Source organism: Octopus bimaculoides, chromosome 4, assembly GCF_046866305.1.
Source record: "Octopus bimaculoides isolate indiv1 chromosome 4, ASM4686630v1, whole genome shotgun sequence".
Taxonomy (NCBI): domain Eukaryota; kingdom Metazoa; phylum Mollusca; class Cephalopoda; order Octopoda; family Octopodidae; genus Octopus; species Octopus bimaculoides.
The window spans coordinates 54,855,803-54,879,802 of NC_142931.1; the positions used below are offsets into that span (position 1 = coordinate 54,855,803).

The 24,000-nt window shown below is 39.5% G+C and overlaps 1 non-coding gene across 1 annotated transcript; it reads left to right on the forward strand.

Moving 5' to 3' along the window:
* The first annotated feature begins 23,677 nt into the window (after positions 1 to 23,677).
* Positions 23,678 to 23,782, forward strand: LOC128247708 (U6 spliceosomal RNA). The gene has a single exon (XR_008264076.2). It is a non-coding gene; the product is annotated as a U6 spliceosomal RNA (small nuclear RNA).
* Positions 23,783 to 24,000: the final 218 nt, after the last annotated feature.

Sequence of the window (24,000 nt, forward strand, 5' to 3'; positions counted from 1 at the left end):
AGCGAAGGCGGAAGTAATGTTGGCAAGACTCACTTCCGCCTAATGTCTCAAGGATATCTTCCCCTTTGTCTATTTTATAGTGAGACTGGCTCCATTTCTCGCTCGACTTCTCAGTATAGAAATTCTCCACCGGGAGGCCTCGTTCAAACCAAATATCGTGCACCTTAAACCAGGCTCCTATGGCAGAAATCACCGTTGGTCGCTATAAACTTGCCTCCCGAAGTGCTGTGTTGCAAGCCCACTGACTTGTCCCGATTGCTATATGTTCCCATAATCTCCTCATACTCTTCCATTTGGTGCCAATCAATTCAATGTCAAAAGTATTTGAGATCGTAATGGTAACACCGACCACATATGCAGACACGGCTCACTTGTGACATAGTTCGAGTACAGTGTCCTCCGCAGCAATGTCACTTGTGCCAGCATAAGCAGGAGAAAAGAGAGGAGGTACTCTTGGTGAACTGAGTGTGCGATGGGAAGCAGTTCGGAGTAGTAGCTGAAAAATATCGATAACAGAACAGGTGCCGTTATACCTTTTGCCGATCTTGTCTTTGAGCTGAAATAGTCGAGCAAGTGTCTCTACTTCCACCCCGACTCCAAGCCATGTGCATTTGTATTGCATTTAGGAGGGCTACTTTAGTAAAAGAAAAAAAATGAAAGAGTCATTTACAGTGATTTAGTGGTCATTCTTGTTCGGAGCCACTTTTGGCTTCCTCCATTCAAAACCCTCTTATCTAGTACATTTCTTAGGTATCCCTCTTTATGTGGGAAACACAAACTCGGAAACTCCTAGTGTGGTTTCCATAAAAATTCTCGTTTGCTGGAGATGTGGCAGCCTCAGCACATATCTGTGCATCATCAGCTACTTCATGCCCAATCCTCCACTCGGCGGATTTTGACAGCAAATGGAGTGCCTGACCAGTGGAACGCGTCCCCTCCACAGAAAGCAGAAGAGCAGACGCTTTATCCTGGTCAGACGGGATGTGGGGCAGGGTAAGACGGTCAGGCAGTAATAAATGACGGAGCTGATGTAAGCGTTCTCCACTTGTGCCAGACCTTTCAAGAATAGCTTCTTGGCCCATTTCTGGGTGAAATTGGCCACCCAGCTAGTTATCTCGTTCCGGTTTTCTCTACTTGGAGACCTGGATCAAGCCAGACTTCAAGTAGTTTAACCGGTTCGTTCGTCCGTCCAGTGCCACAAGGCACAATTGGACGGTATAAACCTGCTTTTCCAGCTGCCAAGCTGTAGGCCACTGACTTTTCTTTGTTGATTTTTGCTCCTGTCACCGCCTTATAGTTTCTTAGGGCAGTACCCATCTCCTCGACATGCTTCGTATCTGACACTATGATGGTGACGCTGTGTGCGTATGCCGGCATGGAATCTTCGCGTACTAGTTCATATTGGTCGTCAACCCCATCGAAATCTTTCGATTGATCTAAAATTGATCGGGGCCCCACTTATGACAGGTTCCTCATACACTCTTTCGATGATGCATCGTATCAGGTGGAAGGTGTGGATAGATGTGTTCGGAATGGCGCATGTTTACACATCTCAGTACACATGTTTACACATCTCAGTACACATGTTTACACATCACATTGCCCTAGCAATTTACAAAATTTTGAAATCTGATTTTAACAGAGTTAGGGGCCGAAAATAATTTATGTTATTCTATTTGTTTCTCGGCAGAGTCACCGCTCCTCGACATACAAAACTGGGGCGGTGGTGGGTGTTGTTCTATTTCCCGTCGCAGTAGATATTTGCCAAAAGGTCTCCAAACAAGTCTGGCATGTAAAGTAAAGTTACTTGGCGGACCGTCTAAACCTGGTGATTTAGCAGCCGTACAGCACCATCGTTTCCTGCATTTCCGCAGTTGTTATCGGTTTTTCATCGTTATCGCAGCTGTGATCAACTTTCCGCAACACTCCGCCTCTCTCATCGTGAGTCGCGACAGGCCGTCGAGGTAGGCACTGCAGCCCATTCTGCGATCCGGCCCGCTACTCGTCCTGAATGGTCGAGCGAAGTGCCGCTGAAAAGTCATTCACAACTGCTAGGGTTTGATTAGCTCGAGTAATACGCGTCCATTATGGTCCATTATATGCCTATGTTGCTACGTTTCGCTACTGCTACTTGCGTCAGTCAGACGGCTTTTCTTCCTTCGTGTCTTAAAGCACGCGCCTTATCTTTAACAACACATCCTTCGTGCTTTACGCCGGAAAATTGGTGAAGCGCCAATCTCCTTGCAAGCATGTCGCTTGCGATACCTTACCTAAGCGTTTTTCTAAGTTTCTGACGGAATCTTTCACTAATCTAGTTTTGCTATCGCTATTTTCATGCTAAAACTGAATTGAATCTATTTTAATCACTTTTTTCAGAGCGAAGCACTTTATTATTGCCAACTGCTCGCATCGACTCCCGCTTAAATTATTCTCTAATCTGGTTCTCTATAAGCTTGTCGCGTCGAGAGCAACGCATTCAGCTTCCAGCAATCGAGGTAGACTGCATAGATAACAAATTCAATACTACTACTACTACTACTACTACTACTACTACTACTACTACTACTACTACTACTGCTGCTGCTGCTGCTGCTGCTGCTGCCGTTGCTGCACCTAATAATAAAAATGATAATGTTGATGATGATGATGATGATGATGATGATGATGATGATGATGATGATGATGATGATAATAATAATAATCGTTATAATAATAATAATAATAATAATAATAATAATAATAATAATAATAATAATAAATGACTTGATACATAGCCTCTGATCTTAACTGACTGGAAGTGTTATAATGTACATTGCTTTGTCATGGTATAAAAGACGGGCCACAGCAAATATTCTACTCAATACCACAGATTTGCTTGTCATTTGTTTGACCTTAACCAGTTGAACATGTCCTTTTGTGGCAGACGATATGTGCATCTCTGATCACGAGCAGAAGTAGTGGGGGAGAATTATAGCCATGTGTTGAGAGGAATTCTTTAGGGTCTGGATAATTCACCTTTGGAAACATGGGTCTTTCGTTCAACATCCTTAAAAATCCTTATTCAAGGACTTTTGAGCGGGATGGGCTACTCAACTTGGAGAAAATTCTAATTGGCCCCACCTGCAAAGTTTTGCGCTGTTTATCTTGATATGAGATCACCATGTCGCGCACATATGATTGTGATGCATGTGCCTGGTGTACTCTTATCAGACGGGTAGTCATGATGGGTATATTTTATCCCAGTGTCACTTTGATGGCATGCACTGCTCTCTCACTCAATGATGATGATACTACTACTACTACTACTACTACTACTACTACTACTACTACTACTACTACTAATAATAATAATAATAATAATAATAATAATAAGTTCATCTATTTTCCACAAGGGCGAAGGATGAGGGGGGCACACAAAAACAGACATAATGTGTTGGGGTTTACATATAATGAAATGACTAAAATAAATAAAGAAAGTAAATATACACAGTATACACTGAGAAAAAAAAGGGACATATGCATAGCATACAAAGGTTTAAAAAAAAGTAGCGGGGAGGATGATAAAGATGTGGCCTTCCTGATACGGAAAAAAAGCCTCTAGGGATAATCGAGAAACCCCACTGTCAGAGATTTCTCTGAAGCCCCAAGAGCAAGTGCCTTCTCCAATTCCTTCTCTCCGACTCACTGGTCTACATAGGTACTATCCACTCTTGCCATTTTCGCAATTTTCACCACATTTCAATAAACTCACTCGAGGACAGTACTTCCCTCCCCACTCTCAATTTCCTTTTCAAGTGCAACTTGAAGAAGTCAATGAGAGCTTTACCAAAGAGGAATGTATCTGTTCTCATGCCTTTCAGCTTTGTCCACCAAACAATCTCTTTCACCACAGCTACCAGGCAAAGAAAAACTGCCTTGCCTAATCGACTGAAGGAGGGCGGCGGTGCGATCATCACTACAGACTCGGCCAACAGACGGATCTGTCCCACACGCAACAGCAGCTGTTCGACATACCCTACAAGCCAGCAATGCCCAGATACTGAACAAGGGCGTATGACAGCACATCCGTGCCTGTAGAGTTTATCTCGAACCGGTAGCGCCCCCCCCCCCGGTAACACTGACAGACTAAGGACATCTGGAAATTACCTATGATAGTCCCCGACTGGAAAATCCTCCGAAACAAACTAGCCAGTTTCATGATCACATAACCCCCTAACATCTGGCCTTCTAATTCCCCAGATCTCAATCCATTGGACTATTACATGTGGAGCGTTGTTGAGAGAGAGATGTCAATGAACACTCTCATAACACCAAAGATTCTTTGAAAGCTGCCATAGTCCACTTCATTCAAGTATGAAGATGATTTAGATTTCATATAGAATCAGTTGTTGAAGCTGAAGGTGGCTTTATTGAATAACATTATAGAAAATAAGGTTTCTTTTTATCCTCATAACAGTTTTTGATAAATAAAGTTATTTGTTATATATATGTGTTTTTATTAACATAAATATGTCCTCAAATATCTTACGCACCCTGTATATGTGTGTGTGTGTGTGTGTGTGTGTGTGTGTGTGTGTGTGTGAGTGCGCGCACGCGCACATATGTGTGTGTGTGTTTGTGTGTGTGTGTCTGTGTGTGTATCATAAAACTTGCTATTAATGTTTCTTCTATCGACTCTTAAACCACCATTTACGGCCATTACAATTTGCAATTAGTATTTTCATGACGCCCGAACACATCATGATTAGAAATGTCTGAAAACATAATAAATCCATTAATGAATACACGGACAGCTGTTTCATTGGGATTTATTTGTTATATCTCTTTGGCATGGTAAGGTTAGAAAATTCTTATGTAAATCTAAGTTATTGATTCCCAACGGCTCAGAGATGATTAAATAATCGTCTTTACTTGTGCTACTGAGGAATTTTTGTATCTTTAGCTGAAAAGAAAATAAGCTTAGAAGAATTATAAATTATAGGATGTGACAAGAGTATGAAATAAAAGGTAAGCTTCCAAACTTCGATTCGAAGTTGTTGCTAACCAGTAATCCTAACTCGAGCTAATGTATGAGGCCTGTATGAAGTCGCTCTAACAGATATAATAATAGTCAAAGGCGGTGAGTTGGCAGAACCGTTAGCGCACCGGGAAAAATGCTTTGCGACATTTTGTCCGTCTTTATGTTCTGAGTTCAAATTCCGCCAAGATCGATTTTGCCTTTCATCCTTTCAGGGTCGATAAAATAAGTAGCAGTTGAATAGTGGGGTCGATGTAATCTACTTAAACCGTCACAGAAATTGCTGGCCCTGTGACTTAGTGAAATCTCCCTCAAATTTCAGCCTACTCTCTTCACAAAAACCACAAGGATAATGTTCACCTGGATACAGTACTTGAATAATTCATGGATTGAATGTCTGGTCATAGGTTTTCTCAATCAAAATCGACCTTTGGCCAAACAACACACCCTGCTACCAAAAAAAAGTATTGTACACGGATTAAATAAACGTTTTATTTTATTTCATTGCTAGTCTTATTGAAAAAGGAATAGTTATAAATAAATGTTCTCACGCCTCCTGGTTTGTTACTCCTGATTTGACACCTGCTAGCTACTAATCTTGATCAGAAACGATAGTTCGTCTCGTTAATTAGCAATTTCGTTGTTAATGATTCACGAATCTTCCATTTATATTCAGATTTAAGATTTGAAGATTTATGTTAGTGTGCAGAAGAGAAGTTGTATATCTATAGCTTTCTCGATACAAGTTTTCAACTAGACAGAAGAAAAGGCCTCACCTAGATTATTATTGAGATATTTTGTCCTTCTCCACCTTTTTTTTATTAATGTAAAAACAAAACTGAGTTCGCATCCGAACAATTCTTCTGTCTTCTCCTATGACATGAATTTGATTAGGCTTAAACAATGCCGTACGTAAAAGTTACTTTCAATTAAATACGAATTTTGTCTTTTATGTTGTTTTTCTTTTTTATTTTTGCGTATGACATTCAGGTACAGCACCTTTGAATCTAATTGTTCAAGAGAGTAATGTAGCAGAAGTTATCTCCATCATCTGTGTTAAATGGGTTTCATAGAGATTGTGAAAATAGTTTTAAACTTTTAAAGCTTACCCAACGTCAAAGTTCTTCAAGTACGGCAGTACGGCAGTAGTCACACTATTTGAGCTATTTCCCATTGCACTCTTTTTTTCTTTTTCTTTTTTTGCAGTTCATAATTGTTGGCGGTTGAAAGGAAAGCATAGGTGCAGAAGAAATGCTTGCAGGATTGAGGGTAGTTTGGAATGATCTCGATGGACCGAGGGGGCCAAATATCCTGAGAAGGTTTATGTCAACAGGTGGATAACACAGAAATGTTAAGTTTAGGCGGCGAGCTGGCAGAAACGTTAGCACGCCGGGCGAAACGCTTAGCGGTAATTCGTCTGCCGCTACGTTCTGAGTTCAAATTCCGCCGAGGTCGACTTTGCGTTTCATCCTTTCGGGGTCGATTAAATAAGTACCAGTTACGCACTGGAGTCGATATAACCGACTTAATCCGTTTGTCTGTCCTTGTTTGTCCCCTCTGTGTGTAGCCTCTTGTGAGCAGTAAAGAAATAAGAAATGTTAAGTTTAATTAGGCTGCTCGACTTGTCTCATTCATTCATTGAAGCTAAAGGAAGTTGAGACAGAGACAGAGAAAAAAGAAGTATACAGAAGTTAAGTTATGAACCAATAAACATCAATTTTCTATGAATGTAAATAGAATAAGTCAAGGTAACGACAAAGAATCTTAATCGACTACACCCTACAACAACAACAATAATCTTAGAAACATCTTTGGAGATACATCGGAATTGAAATGTTTTTCTTCTTCTTCTTCTTCTTCAAAACTTATCTTTTATTTTCTACTTCCTTCAGTAGTGAGACTACTACTGTACTGCGGCACCAGCTTGAAGAACTTTTAATCGAATGAATCGATCCTTATTCCTTGCTTTTTAAAGCCTGGTACTTATTCTCTCAGTTTCTTTTGTGAAACCACTAAGTTACGGAGACGTAAACACATCAACACTGATTGTCATGTGGTGCTGTTGGACACACACACACACACACACACACACACACACACACACACACACACACACACACACACACACACACACACACACACACACACACACACTCACACACACAGGGTGTGATGGGTAAATTGTCGCCATTTTATATTTTTAAATTCGGGCATGCGCATTGTTTGTTTTTGATTTTGTCGATTACGCAGTATAGTAGAGTCAGTTGGGCACTGTCTGTGAGAAAAAAAAAACAGCACTATGACGCAATTAACTTTGTCAGAAATTTGGAAACAACATGCTATACTGCTTGGCATTCGCACCGGAAACTCCAAGTCGAACATTTCAGACTATCTGGGTGACAATCTGAGGAGAGTGCAAATTGAGGGCATGTTCCGAGAGTGTTAAAAATCAAACATCCAGTCAACATCATGGTGTTTGGAGTAATCACTAGTGATGGCCACGTTATGCCTTCTTTCATCTTCTCACACGGCCTCACACTCAACACGGAGGCCTACATCAAGTGCCTGGAGGTGGTAGTGCTGCCCTTGGTCAAGAGAGTAGCTGTTGGAAGACCCTGTGTCTGGCAACAGGACTCTGCACCATGCCACACAAGCAGGAGAACCTAGTCATGGCTGTCAGACAATTTTTGCAACCACATCACCCCTTACATCTGGCCACCTAACTCCCCTGACTGCACCTTCTTGATTATCATGTGTGGGGCACAGTTGAGCGAGAGACCAACAAAACTCCGTATAACACCGTAGATGAACTGAAGGCAAGGATTATGGCAGCATTCACCAGCTTAAACAAGGAGACCGTCCAGAAGAGTTGCTGAAGATTCCTAAGTAGTCTAGAGGCCGTAATTGAAGCCAAGGGTGATTTTATTGAAGAAATTTATTCTTTAGTAATTCAAGATATTTTTATGCAATTTTGGTACACATATCTATTAAAATGAAAATGTCAATGTTATTTTCATTTTTGCGTAATTTAGACGACAGTTTATTCACCTTGTCTATATGCGATAGGGTTCTTTCAGTTTCCGCCTAACAAATCCACTCATAAGACTTCAGTCGGCCCAAGGCTATAGTAAAAGACACTTGCCTAAGGTGTCACGCAATGGGACTGAACCCGGAACCATGTGGTTAGGAAGCAAGCTTCTTACCACAAAGTCTCTTAGCTGAAGCTATTTGAAATCCTAACGCTGTTCTACTCTCCCTCCTGTTTTGTTGTTGTTGTTGTTTAACCCTTCTTTTGTCTGTCCTGTGTATCATGTGTGATTTATAGGACATATTTCTCTGTCGTCTATGCATCATATACGATGCACATTCTCAATTATGTTTTTCATCCATCAGAGTAACTTGGGACTTATGAAAGGAAAGCTTTATACTATTCAAAACGTATGAAACAAAGGTTAATTCGAAGCCTGAAAACAAGCATAGGCGTTTTGGACGGACAAAGGGTTAATTTAAACTTCCTTTTTCTATATGTCTTGCATCATGTAAGTGGCTATTCCCTCTGATGTATATAAACCAAACTGCCCTAATTACGAAACTCAGATAATGGTTTGTGGTATAGACACAAGGTCAAATATTTGGGAAGGTTGCGTGGTCACTCAGATCGATCGCTGTACATTGTTGCATTATTTTATCGACTCCTGAAAGTTAAAAGGTTAAGTCGACATCTACGTGCTTTGAAATCAAGACGATAAGGGAGAGTAACTAAATATTGTAAGCCAGTTCAACTGACATTCTACCAGTTCTGCCAATCTACCGTCCTTGTTGCTGTTAACTCATCTTAGTCAGGTCTGATCGAGCAAATCTATAATCAAGACGTTCGTGTCGTCACCATCCGACCCGTTCTTTTGTGTATCTGAGACCACATTAACTAATACATCTTTAAAATGGGGTTGTTTTCTTTTTTAGGAAATTTGACTGCTGTTTCTAGCTGGTTAAGTGACTACGTGGATGTTCTCTCTAACTGGTTCGTTCATCATTCGTCTGAAGTCCAGACAACGGATCTTTTTTAAAACGGGGGCCACATTTTTCATTAATGTTTTACGTAGTGTTTTTGGTACCGAAAGACTTTCAAACTTCGTATACTTATCTATTTTGTGTTATAGAACAGAAAAATATTTTTGTATTCGAATTTATTTCATGTAAAAAATTGTCTTATTTCGATAATTTCAACCAATCACTGACGTCCATTCAGCCGATATACATTAAGTGCCGACTACATAAACAAACGATTCTTCGTTTTATTTGCTTTTTTCATTTTAAATTTGCTTTAACCCTAACCCTAACCCTAACTCTAACCCTAACCCTAACCCTAACCCTAGGATTAGGGTTAGGGTTAGAGTTAGGGTTAGGGTTAGGGTTAATTGTTTCAGAATCGTTTGTTTATGTAGTCGGCGCTTAATGTATATCGGCTGAATGGACGTCAGTGATTGGTTGAAATTACAGAAATACGACAACTTTAACATGGAATAATTTATGGATTTCTTTTTTTTTTAAGAAGACTAAGAGAAAAAGATGTTTTATATGACACATTCTACCAGTGTTCCAAGTTTCAAAGTGTTTCGTTAATGAAAAATGTGGCCCCCGTTTTAAAAAAGATCCCAGACAACTATTTTTAATACAAGCTCAAGACCTGAAATTTTGGCCGGAGGAGATTAGTTGATTAAATCGGCCTCTGCTGGACTGGTACTTAATTTTTCGATACCGGAAGGATGAAACGAATTTGACTTCGACAGGATTTAAAGTCAGAACGTAAGGGGCCTGAACAAATACTGTAAGGTATTTTATCCGGGACTCTAGCAATTCTGTCACTCCGTCATCCTTTTTGGAGCACTGATAAGTCTTTCTAATATTGGCACAAGGCCAGAAGTTTTGAGGGGATCAGAAGTCGATTACATCGACTCCCAGTGTTCAGCTGGTACATATTTATCGAACTCGAAAAGATGAAAAGCAAAGTCGACCTCGACAGCATTTGAATTCAGAATATAAGGGACCGGAACAAATGCCACTAAGAATTTTGTCCGGCGCAGTAACGATTCTGCCAGCTCGTTGTCTTTTTTGGAGCAAAGATTATCTTTTCTATTATAGGCACACAGATAGACATTTTGGGAGAGGGGAATAGTCGATTAAATCGATCCCCAATATTCAGCTGGTACTTATTTTATCGGTCCCAAAAGTCAATTTCGGCAGCATTTGAACTCAAAACGTAAAGATCCAGAAGAAAATTTTTAGGTCGATGCGGTTAAGATTCTGTCAGCTCGCCGCCTTTTTTTGAAGCACAGATAATAAAGTAGAGCGGCTGTTAATGTGATGCTGTTATTACGTAAATGAAACAATGCAATTATTATTCATAATACAAAGAAAGAAAGAGAAAGGGAGGGGAATAGGGGAGAGAAGAGCAACGAGAAATACAAAGAAGACAGGCAGACAGACAAGGTAAGCGGGTTTGTTTGTTTATTTCAGAATTGTATTTATAAATTCAAGATAAAACAGCTAAAAGACGTCATTCTTAGATGAAATAGAGGTTAAGAGGTTTTAGATTATGTATAGAATAAAATAGAAAGAAAAATGTTACAGCAATATCTAACTTTCTCACTGCCGTGACTTTCAACCTCTTTCTTCCCATCCCCCTCACTTTCTCTCTCTCTCTCTCTCTCTCTCTCTCTCTCTCTCTCTCTCTCCTCTCTCTGTCTTATTCCCTCTATTTCCCTCTTGTTCTACCATCATTATCGTCATCATCGTCATCGTCGTCAGCGGCGGCGCCTGCGACGGCGGCGTCGCCACCACGACCACCACGACCATCACAACCATAACACCGACTATCACCACCACTACCACCGTCACCGTCGATGCCAGCACCACCACCACCACCACCACCACCACCACCACCGCCACCGCCGCCACCACCGCCGCCGCCGCCACCACCGCCGCCGCAGCCGCCACCGCCGCCGCCGCCTAACTTGCTGCACCACCGTTACTAGCCACATCTACATCACCATTCACATTTTGTGGCCAACACTACATTGACGACGACGACGACGACCACCACCACCACCACCACCACCATCACTGCTGGTGCCACCACCATCGCTACCTTTAGGAATAATAACTTCATCCTCCACTTCCTACCACTACATGTACATTTCTTTTGCTGCCATTTCCATCACTTAACTCCTGCGGTCACCACCACCACCACTACCATTGCCATAATCAACATCACCACCACCACCAACAAGAAGAAGAAGAAGAAGATTAAGGACACTGACCTGCTTCCATAATCATTTATAGTCACGTGAATGAAGGTACGGTAGTGAAAGCTTCCAAATCCTCTTTAACGATTTATTTATGGTAACAACATTGTCATGATACAAACATTTTTCTCTCTGGGTTACTTCGTTCAGTCATTATTTCTTTCTGTAGTTTAGCAGCTTTTTCACACGCTTACACTCATATTCATATACACTCATATCTACATATACATGAAATCTTCCGTAATCCTTGACAGGTCAATGGGTCACTACTGAAGACATTTGTTTGTATGTTTATTAATGCCATACTGCACTACACAGACTGTATCAAGAGATTTTTTATTCAGCACAGTGTATCTTAAAACGACTGAAAGAATATATGTTTTGGAATTCCAACTACGTTTCGTGGTTCGCTACCTAAACAGCTTCATTATAGGATCCAGTGACTAAAGACATCATAGGGAGGAACCACGTCCGATTTCAGCCCCTATTCCTCTACCGTTTTCGACGTGGCGTCCCCATCTTTTGGACGTGTCTTCAGCTCTGGTGTGAAGATATTTTGTGCCTCCAGCTAGCAGGTCTGACGTGTCGCCTCTATTGCGAAGTGCAATAGTCGACGTGAAACCAATGGTAACTATTTGACCGGTTATATGCCATAGCAACAATATACAACTCGACTATAATATATATATATATATATATATATATATATATATATATATATATATATATATGTGTGTGTGTGTGTGTGTGTGTGTGTGTGTGTATAAACAATATATGAGTATATGCATATATATGTACATGTATGTACATACTTTCATCTACATGTACATAGTACATATAGATAGATATCTGGGTACATGACGTTGCAAAAGAACATGGACAAAATGATAAACAAGGTACAAAAAACAAGCAGGCCACATAGAGAACTTATCCTTCATCAGTTGCCACCATTAAAACACCGGCGTTTCGAAGAGTTAGGGCAGTACGCATCGTTAAAATGGCTCTTCCCACGAACACAAATTAAATTTTTTTCGTGGAGGATAGTGGCGGACGGAAAACAAGACAGGAAAATGAAACGGTGAAATAAACAAACAAAAGGGCTGTACAGCCAGACGTGGAGAAGTGTGTATGTATTGAACGCTGTGAAGCACGAACTGGAGAGGCGAAGAAGTGCGTGCGAAGCTTGGGGAGTCCAAAACCGAAAAGAAATAGCAACCGGACACACGTGACTAGTGAGGGGTAGGGAGAAAGAGTAGCAGAGGGAGAAGAAGGGGAGGAAGTAGAATATAAGTGAGCAATGAGAGGTAGAGAGGGAGAGAGATAGTAGTAGTGACGGTGAGAGGCGAAAGACGAACAACGAGAGCTAGAGAGAGAGAGAGAGAGAGAGAGAGAGAGAGAGAGAGAGAGAAAGAGATAGTAGTGACAGGAAGAGGCGAAGGACAATAGAGGGAAGAATGAGAGGGGGAGATAGATATAGAGATAGAGAGAATCGCGTTAGAAAAATAGTTCAAAACTTACTGTGTAAAGATAACGCGTGCGTTCGATCGTGTGATACAAACAATATATGAGTGTGTGTGTGTGTGTGTGTGTATGTATATATATATATATATATATATATATATGTGTGTGTGTGTGTGTGTGTGTGTGTGTGTGTGTGTGTGTGTGTATTGTATATATATATATATATATATATATATATATATATATATACAGGGTTGGCCAAAAGTCACCTGACAGTAAATCAAAAGCATTTAATTCGAAGAGTTATTTATATTTAACAGGTGAATGAATATAATAAAAGCATCTAAATATGAAACATCATGAAAATTGCTCAAACTGAAATCTTTCTTAAGCGACACCATTATCCCAAATGAATAAATAAAATTGTATATTAAGTATTTATGGAATTTCGATTTATTGTCCGGTGACTTTTGGCCAACCCTGAATATATATATAAATATATATATATATATATATATATATAATTAATTTCCAGTACCGCTGCCGTAGTCTCCTTTAGAGAGACTTAGAAATATTAATAACTCTCTCTCTCTCTCTCTCTCTCTCTCTCTCTCTCTCTCTGTATATATATATATATATATATATATATATATATATATATATATATATATATATATACATATATATATATATATATATATATGCGCAGGATTCGCTGTGCGGTAAGAAGCTTGCTTCCGGTGTATGGTTTGTCAGCTGAATTGTTGGTTTTGCGATTCACACACGTGTTTTTTTTTGTGTGTGTCTTAGTGGTGCGACGTTTTCCCTCTTGTTTAATGGGGGGAGGGGGCGTCGGGGGAGGAGTTGCGAAAGTTTGAAATTGTTCTTCTTCAGATTTCGTGAACTGTCCTTCTTTAGACTTTGTGTCATCTGTGGAAGAAATGGTGGAGTGTTTGAAGAAGATAGACGAAGCAATGTAGACGAAGAATTATGCAGAGGCGACGAAGGAAAGAAGCGAAGACGTGAGGCTGGAGGATGTAAGCAAATTCAAGGGAATGATTAAAAGGGAGGGAGACGAAGTGAAGGTGGTCCCCCACATAGAAGTGTTAAAAGAGTAAAATGCGAAAACTATAATTTATAGAACATACTCGGTAACAGCCAGGAAGATTGGAGTCATGTCAACGGCTCAAGTGGAAAAGGCAATTAAACCAATCTCGCAGGGAATTGCCTTCCTCGCCAGAGGTAGAAAATTTGGAACAGTGGAGGTGCGATTTCGGGAGGTAGCTACTGCCAGGCTGCACTGATGAAGTGGTTCTTCTACCCATATACCTTGGGAGACGTGCTTCCAGGGTTAGGGTAGAAGATATACCCCAAGAAGTGGATGTAGCCTGGCTGGTAGCTGCCATACTGCTAGGCGTGGAAGAGGTGTTGATCCTCCAGTCCACCAGAACAACCTACAGGAACTGTCAAGGACAAGCCTCGATATGGTGGTACAAGTTGCAGTGGAAGATATAGAAAATATGGTAGAGACAATCACGGTTGGAGACGCAACACTGAAAGTCAGAGTGGAAGGGAGGATTCCGCGGTACTATAAATGTGGCCTAAAAGGCCACATCAGAGCGTATTGTCCTCCACCACCTGTGAAAGCTAAAGAAAGACAAAGGGGTGAGAAAGTGGCTGGTGCTCCACTACCCGTGGAGGTTGAGGAAAAGGAGAGTGAAGCGGCACCGCAGATGAAGACCAGTACCAGCGTCGAAGAAGAGATGGACAATGAATAGGAAACAGCTGGGAAAAAGTGAAGAGGAAAAAGCACACGCTGTAAAGAACGACCCCATCCCACACCCACCCACACCCACTCTACCCAAACCACTCCCTACAGAAACCAGCCCTCAGCATGTCCTACCAGACATAAACGCAAGCACAAACACACAGGAGCTCCAAATTTCCCCACCTCCGCCCTTGAAAAAATATGTTATAATGTACAGTGGGGACAATGAAGTGTATAACAAAATGGACTCGTGGGACGTATCAAGAGGGAAAGGGATGACCGAGTACTTTCGTTGTGTAGTGGCAGACCCAGCATATATACCAAGATTAGAGGACTTTGAGGAAAACCATAACTATGAGTGCTGGGTCAATGCCTAAGCAAGTAAGTGTTTATGATATTTTAAAGAAGCTCAATGTAAATATCCTTCGGAGGAATGATAATTAGCTCTCGCTAATAATTGTGTTATAAACTAGTGTTTAAAAAGAAAAATGAAGTCGCTCGGAGGTGGGGCCGAACGGCTTCATTTCATTTTTCATTTTATTTAATTCGTCTTTTCCATTCGTTTTGGGTTTTTTCCCCACCTTGTGCTGTCCCCTCTATGTACGGCCTTCATGGTCAATCTCATAAAATAAAGAAGCTTGCTTCCGGTATATCGTTTGTCAGTTGAATTGTTGTCTTTGTGAGTGGTGCACTTGTTTTCTTGGTTGTCTTAGCGGTGCTACGTTTTCCCTCTTGTTTAATGGAGGGGCGTCGGGCTAGGAGTTGTGAAGAATTGAATTGTTATTCTTCAGACTTTGTGTCGTCTGAGGAAGAAATGGTGGAGTGTTTGAAGAAGACTGACGAGGCAATGGGGACAAAAAAATTATGCAGAGGTGACGAAAAAAAAAGCCGAAGACGTGAGGCTGGAGGATATAAGTAAATACAAGGAAATGATCAAAAGGGAGGGGAACGAAATGAAGGTGTCCCCACTAAAGAAGCGTTAAAGAAAGAGATGAGAAAACAATAATGTATAGAACGTACCCGGTAGCAGCCAGGAAGATTGAAATCATGACGATGGCTCAAATTGAAAGGGCACTTAAAACAATCAGGCAAGGAATTTCCTACCTTCCCAGAGGAAGAAAGTTTGGGATAGTGGAGATGCGTTTTCGGGAGGTAGCTACTGCCAGGCTGCGCTCAGCTACACCTTTAAAAGCCGAAGAAGTGGTGCTTCTACCCGTATACCTTGGGAGACGTGCTTCCAGGGTTAAGTGGATGTAGCCTGGCTGGTAGCTGCTAGGCATGGAGGAGAAGGTGGTGGTCCTCCAGGCCACCAGAACACCCCGAAGGAACTGGCAAGCGCAAAACCTGGACATGGTGGTACAGGATTGTCCTCCACCACCTGTGAAGGTTAAGGAAAGAATTACAGGTACGGCAGAAATAGGAAGTAAGAGTGAGAGAAAATTGTGGTGAAAGAGTACAGCAGGGTTCACCACCATCCCCTGCCGGAGCCTCGTGGAGCTTTAGGTGTTTTCGCTCAATAAACACTCACAACGCCCGGTCTGGGAATCGAGACCGCGATCCTATGACCGCGAGTTCACTGCTCTTACCACTAGTGTGTGTTTCGCTTTTTTTTTTTTGCGTTTTACTGCATAAACGTCACCAATGGCCTACCCTAAGTAATTACTGACGACACGTACCTGATAGATAGATAGATAGATTTAAAAATATCAATCGACTAAAAAAATTCTTTTTTTACTTTCCTCAATTAAAAATATGTAAAAAAAAAGTTCATTTCATAAAAACCATGGTAGTATGAAGTGTAGGAGCGTAAGAGAATTCGACAAAATCAAGTCAAAACACATTTACGGCCATTTCGGGAGTTCAATGCCGCGGTCGATTGATATTTTTATTTAGGTCTTTAGTCGCCTGACACACTTTAGTAATTCATTTGGATTGCTTATTTTTAGTCGATTGTATAAACCTTCTTGATTGGCCGTTCTATATATTTGTATTTTATTTGCATATATATTTTTTACCTTCTTTGTTTTTTATGTACGTATTCTTTTTATATGTTGAAGGCTATGGTAATATTTATACATGATCAATTTTGTATAGAAGCGTGGTGTAATATAAAGTCGTTGACTCGAATTTGATGTTTGTCCTCAAATCCATGTTTGTTTGTTTTTTTTTAATCTCTGTCTCAATTTCAGTTGAGCACTTCTTTTTTGCAGTCTTATAAACCCTTTTGTTTCCATAAAAAGAGGGAAAAATTATTTCTTGTCGGATATATATATATATATATATATATATATATATATATATATATCCGAGTTTGTGTGATTGTATATAGAATATATTAATCGATGATATTCCAGTCCCACTGTCTTTGCTACACGCATGACACGATCCAAGTAGTCTTGTGCTTCTATAAGGCTATGAGCAAAGAGTGACAAAATAGACAGAAGGAGAACGGCATGTGGAGCAATGTCTGACATCAACCCAACAACGAAGATAAAAATGTACAAAAGTCTGTCTTCCGATTTTTACATATGGATACAAGACATGGGTAACGAATACGAATCAGCAAAGGGTTATGGTGAACACTTTTCACGCAAGAAACCTGACGAAAATATATATCAGATATCCTATAACGACCATATTTCCAATGATACATTGTACTAAATGGCTGACAGAAAGTAAATGAGCACAAGGATAAAGGAACGACGGCTGAGATGGATTGGTCACCTGCTGCAACTCCCACCCAATGGATGCTTAACACCCAACAAGATGGAAAGCGCGAGAGGGAACAACCAAGAACGACTCATTACTGTATAATTCGTGCAAACTGTTGGATGTTGCTCAGTGAAACACTTCTAGTGGCTGAAGATGGAAATGAGTAGAAAGCTTTAATAAACTATGTCTGCCAATGACTAAGTATATCCTTTTCCCACTATTATTCATATGGCTGTGTTGAATTTTGAATAATGTGTATGTATATATAAAAAAGCAAATATATAAAAGCATTATTACTGTTAAAAACAGTAATAATGAGGTGGTTAGCAAGACTTGTACCTAAATAGGTATAAGAAATATTTGAATAAAATACCGCTTGCCAAAGATGAAAGCGAAAACTTCACACATGAGCAATGCAATGAATATTTTATTGTATGTATATATATATATATATATATATATATATATATATATATATATATATATATATATATATATATATATATATATAAGAGTACAGGGTTTAAGTCAATCATGTACCTAAATAGTAAAGCACCAAGTTCGAGTTAGAAATAGCAATCATGTACAAAACAAAATGAGAGGAACATATAGGTACATACCAAAGTACAGACGGATTAATATTCCAGAAGCATATACGATCACAAGCACCCAACTGAATATACCACGAGTCTAAAGGTTATACGAAGGAACAGACACTGCACCAGTTGTACTGCACTTAATAGATTCCAGATCTATATTTGCAGGTTTCGAGTAAGGTGAATAATAAGTAAATAACAACAGAGGGAAATTGCTTCATTAACTACAGCTGTTTCAAATGAGTTTTTTTTAAAATTTATGAAGAGAATTATTACATCATCCGAAAAAAAAGCCCGTTTTCATCAGGTGAATATACACGAATTAAACATTAAAAAAAGACATTCCAAGAATCAACATTATGTGCCACTTCATGATTCCTGGCTATTTTGACCTAGTTCTTTAGGAAGGGTGATAGTAGTGCAGGGGTTTGTTTGGATATACATATATAGATATCGCTATGTAATCATCATTACATTAAGATGCTCTACGCTTTCAGTTTTACTGTTGGCAACTAAGAGCAAATCTTTTATAAAATAATTCTGAAATCTAGTTTTAATTAATTTATTTATTTCATCAAATTTAAGTAAAATAGTTTAGATATATTGTGCGTGTATATGTATTTGCGCGCGTGTATGCGTGTGCGTGTGCGTGTATGTGTGCGCGTTACTTCATCTTACCATATCTGGAAGAACAATATAAAGAAACGGTATTTTCATATTAAACTCCTGTGATTTTCCGCTTGACCTTTGAAAAATGTCACATTAATGATATATTTTAAGATTGCAAGATGTTGTTTGTCAGTTATTTTTGATAAATTGGCACGTTGCCGACCACTTTATTAAATCGTCGTATTATTCAGATTTGTTGACTGATGTCAGGATAAGGTAATTGTGTGTACGGTTGTTGAGGGTTAATAGATCCTCGATACTCGAAATCTTGCTCGAGTGGTCTTTTGAGGTTGAGATTTTAAGTCAGTCTAATACGGCAGTACATGTCCTCTCGCTAAGAGCCGTATCAACAAGGTGCTGATGCTGGAAATCACGAGAACAAATTTGCTGTGGGTGAACGGATAAACCCAGAACGGAAATGCAGTAAGCAAAGCACCTCTTGCTATGCAGTAAGGACATCTATATTTGTTAGTAAGGAGGCTGCTTGATGTAAATTAATCTCGATCTTATTTGATATGATAGCAGAGTCTCAGTATTGATGTTGGAGCTAGCCTGTCAGCTAGGAGCAGAATATTTTTGGAAAGTTAGCTGAAATAAATATCTGTTGTACACAATTCGTCAGCAAAACATTTTTAAAAGAAAATTTTTAAAACTATAGATATTAATTATTAAATATAAAAAGTAAAACTGCTAATTCAATGCATTGAATTCAGTATGTAATGACTAATACCTTTGTCATATTGCAATGCAATTGGCCGTTGTTGCAGGGAATACTTTGCCATCAGAAAAGCCTTACCTAACTAATTCACCTAACTCTGACGTTGAACTAGTTGCCACTGTAAATAGTTTTAATCAGCTTGTCAAATGCATACAATGTCACCAGAATTAGCATAACAATCATATCATATCTCCAGAACACAAATCAGTTTAATTCCTTGGAAAATTACATCTAACACCATTTGCAAGGTTTGTTCTGTATCAGTTGTCAAATCACTTTCTTTATTAATTGAGTTTGAAATACATGTGTAGCTTGCACTTGATTCACTATTGATATTTGTGTCATTGTTTATTTGATCTGCATTGTTTATTTGATCTATTCACCGCAGGACTAATCACAGCTGTATTATTCCTGCTTGAGATATAAATCTAGCTTGTGTGTTCATCACTTCTGCTACAACGATACAAAGCTGGAGCTAGAGCTTCATAAATCATTGTTGTTGGTGATTATATTTCTCTATCAAAGCTGACAGACTAAGGAGTCTTCCTGGATGAAGGTTTTTCCGATAACTCAAAAGCATGCAGCTCAAATATACATATTCGTACTTGAGGTAAAGGATGTACGACACAACAATGGCAAGCCCGGTTAAATAACAGCAAATTTCAATAGCAGATTCAGACATGACAGAGGTTTGACTGCGTTACTTGATTGTTACAAGAAATTTCAGGACATTAATGACAAAAGACAACTAATAATTTTCAAGAAATTCTCAGGACTTGAGGAAATGAACTTTGCAGTATAGGATCCGCGGCAATATCATCGATTCAATAAAAACTGAGAGTTACTGAGAGGGTCAGATTACTATATCAATCTAGGACAGTTATAACAGCCTCTCCTGAAAAAAAAAAAAGCTATGAAACTTCTGGAATGCACCTCGTACGACGATAATCTCTGTAAAAATCAACACTATTAGCATTAATATACAAATTCGCACGGCAGTCAGGACACAAGTACCTCAACACTTCTTGATTGGACTGAATTCAGCATCAACAGTCCTTTTTTTTTTTTTTAGTACGAATTAGTTTAGTAGATTGAATTTGATCCTTCATCTGTCCTGTGTATCGCACATGAGAACATATTTCCCTAGTACCCAAACATCATATGATACGCATCGCCGATTTGTTCAACCACCAAAATAACATGCGCGCACACACTAGTGATAATAAGACTTTCTGGCCTTTAGATGACAATATATATTTTTAATGCTGGCTACCTAACTTTAATATTTACTTATTCCGCGTGTCCATATGTCTCTCTCTCTCTCTCTCTCTCTCTCTCTCTCTCTCTATATATATATATATATATATATATATATATATATATATATATATATATATATATATATATACGTCTCTTCACCTCTCTTCATACTTCTCTCCACTCCCACTTCTCTTCACCTCTACTCTTTCTCTCCTCTCTCTTACTCTATCTCACTCTCTTCTCTCGTACTCCCCCCTCTCTCACTCTTACTCTCTACACTCTTACTCTCCTACTATCTACACTCTTACTCTCTTACTCTCTCATCCTTACTCTCTTACTCTCTTACTCTCTCACTCTCTTCCCCTCTCTCTCACTCTCTTTCTCTTCCTCCCTTTCTCCCCCCATACCCCTCTTCCCTCTCTCTCACTCTCTTTCTCTTCCTCTCTTCCTCTTCCTCTCTTTCTCCCCCCATACCCACCTTCCCCTCTTTCTCTCCCCCATACCCACCTTCCCCCTCTCTTAATCCACCTTCCCCTTCTCCCTCCTCGTCAACACCCTCTCATAAGCTCATCCCACCACACCCCAACACACTCCTACACTACCTTCCCACTCCACCCCATCCAATTCCTTACACCCACCACCCACCCCTACCCACAGACCCCTACCTCTACCCCACCCTAAGCCTAACCCACACTCCACCCATGCCTTCCCCACCTCCCAACACCCTCACATCACACCACACCAATACCCTCGCATCACACCACGCACACCACACCAATACCCTCGCATCACACCACGCACACACTACAACTGACCAACTACTAACTCCCTTTCTCCCTTTCTCCCTTCCCCATTTTCACACTACATACGTCAAGACACCAGCATTCTACCTCCCACACACAGCCCCTCGTTCCCGATCACCGTTTGTTATCTCCCCCTTTCTTAGCTCTCCTGAAATAAGAATTTCTAACTTCCGGTCAGTCATTGTTATGATCGGCCATTATTATGATTGACCATTGACTGAACACTATTCAATTTTTTTTCTCCGTGTTTTTCTCCTTGTCTCCGTCTTCTTTCTGTTGAAGAGCGTAGCTCGAAACGTCAAAGACTTTCCGTATTCCCGAGCGTCATACTAATATATACTTTTGTTATTTACACCACCTGTCCTCGTCTGTTGTTATTATTTGTATATTCTCCCATATATATATATATATATATATATATATATATATATATATATATATATATAACATATATATATAACATATATATATATAACATATATATATATAACATATATATATATAACAAATATATATATATATATAACAAATAATAAATGAGTATATGCATATACACGTACAAGTATGTGCATACCTACATCTACCTGTATATATAGGTGCATATCTGGGTACAGAACGATGCAAACAAATCGTAGACAAAAAAATAATAATAACCAGAGTACAGAAAACACACAGGCCACATAGAGAACATTTTCCTTCATCAGCTGCCACCGTTCTAACACAGGCGTTTCGAAGAGTTGTATATGTATATATATATATATATATATATATATATATATATATATATATATATATATATATATATATATATATATATATATATATATGTATATGTATATATATATATATATATATATATATATATATATATATATATATATATATATATATATATACAGAGAGAGAGAGGGAGAGAGAGAGAGAGAGGGGGGAGAGAGAAAGGAGAGATGGAGAGAAGGAAAGAAAGAAGGAGGAAGGCAAAGAGGGAGAGAGAATGAGTGAGACAGAGAAAGAGAAAGAAAAGCCTGACAGACAAATAGACAGTAATTATTATCTATCTATCTATCTATCTAGCTATCTATCTATCTGTCTGTCTGTCGATGCGCGCACGCGCATGCGCGCGCGCGTATGTCTAACTTGTCGCCCTATCCATTACTGTGATAATTTTCGCCCCCTTTCAGACTTAAATGAATAAGTGAATAAATAAAAGGGGATCAATTGCCCAGACAGCGAAATCTGAAATCAAAGCATGCACACCTGAGAGAGAGAGAGAGAGATAGGCCTTCTTAGCGATAATAGCTTATACGAATACCTTTTGTTCCAGCAACAGTCAGGTCATTCTAGTTTTCCTTCCCGCTACTCCTGTCATCCAAGCAGACACGGAAATGTTTTGTTACAACCCTATCTAGACCTTCCCGATCTCTTGTTTCTTTCTAGATCCACCTCCTTTCCCTGTCCAGTTTTCAAGTATTTCTTTCTATGTATTTTTTATTTTTTATTATTATTGTCTTCTTTTGAATTCTTTTTTTAGCCTTTTCTTACATATCATTACTATTCACCACTTTTTTCCAAGTTGTAAACCTTACTGAACAGCTAAGAAATACAGTTCCCCTACTTTGAAAATTATTATTATCATAGTTGTTTTTGTTGTTGCTGTAGTTGTTGCTAAGGCGGCAAGCTGGCAGAATCATTAAAACGCCAGACAAAACGCTTAGCAGCATTTCATCCGTGTTTACGTTTTGAGTTCAAATGCCACAGGGGTCAACATTGCCTTTCATCACTTTCGTTGTCGATAAAATAAGTACTAGTTGATTACTAGAACGTAGATTAAGATGAGATTTCCTCTCTTTCTCTACTGACACACACGCACACACACACATCTGCGTGTTGACGTCATGAACTGTCTCCATTTCTCATGAATGATGGAAATTACTTTACTGTTGTCACAATAATCAATATTTTTCGGTTTTCAATATTCCAGGAAGCAGAAATCAAATGGAAAATATTTGAAGTGAAAGTACTTGTGTTAAAGAGTCCATTAATCGATGCATTTTATTGCCACAATGTACAGTTTTTGCTAAAATTCTCAAAAAGACAAGTGGACTTTGAATTTTAGTACTATAAAAATGCATACACCAACCCATGTATATTATAAAAAATTGTTTATGACATCCCTGCGGTCAATAAAGAAACGATCTCATTATCTTTACTGAGTGAGAGAGCAGTGCATTTCATCAAAGTGACCCTGGGGTACAATACACGAAGCTCAGTATACTCAGACTAAAGATATTATTCAACCATGTCGCACTTGGTCTGCCCCTAGATCTCCTACCGGTTGGCGTTCTATTTCATATTTTAGGCTTTAAGAATATATCTTCGGCAATACATATACTAAAATTGAACGATACAGAGAAGATTAGCGTGGCCCCTGCGCAAGGATGACACGCAAATTCGTGAAGCGTTCCATATTTTTAAGAAGGCGCAGGAGTGGCTGTGTGGTTAGTAGCTTGCTTACCAACCACATGGTTCCGGGTTCAGTCCCACTGCGTGGCATCTTGGGCACGTGTCTTCTACTATAGCCTCGGGTCGACCAAAGCCTTGTGAGTGGATTTGGTAGACGGAAACTGAAAGAAGCCCGTCGTATATATGTATGTGTGTTTGTGTGTTTGTGCTTGTTCCCCCCCCCCCCAA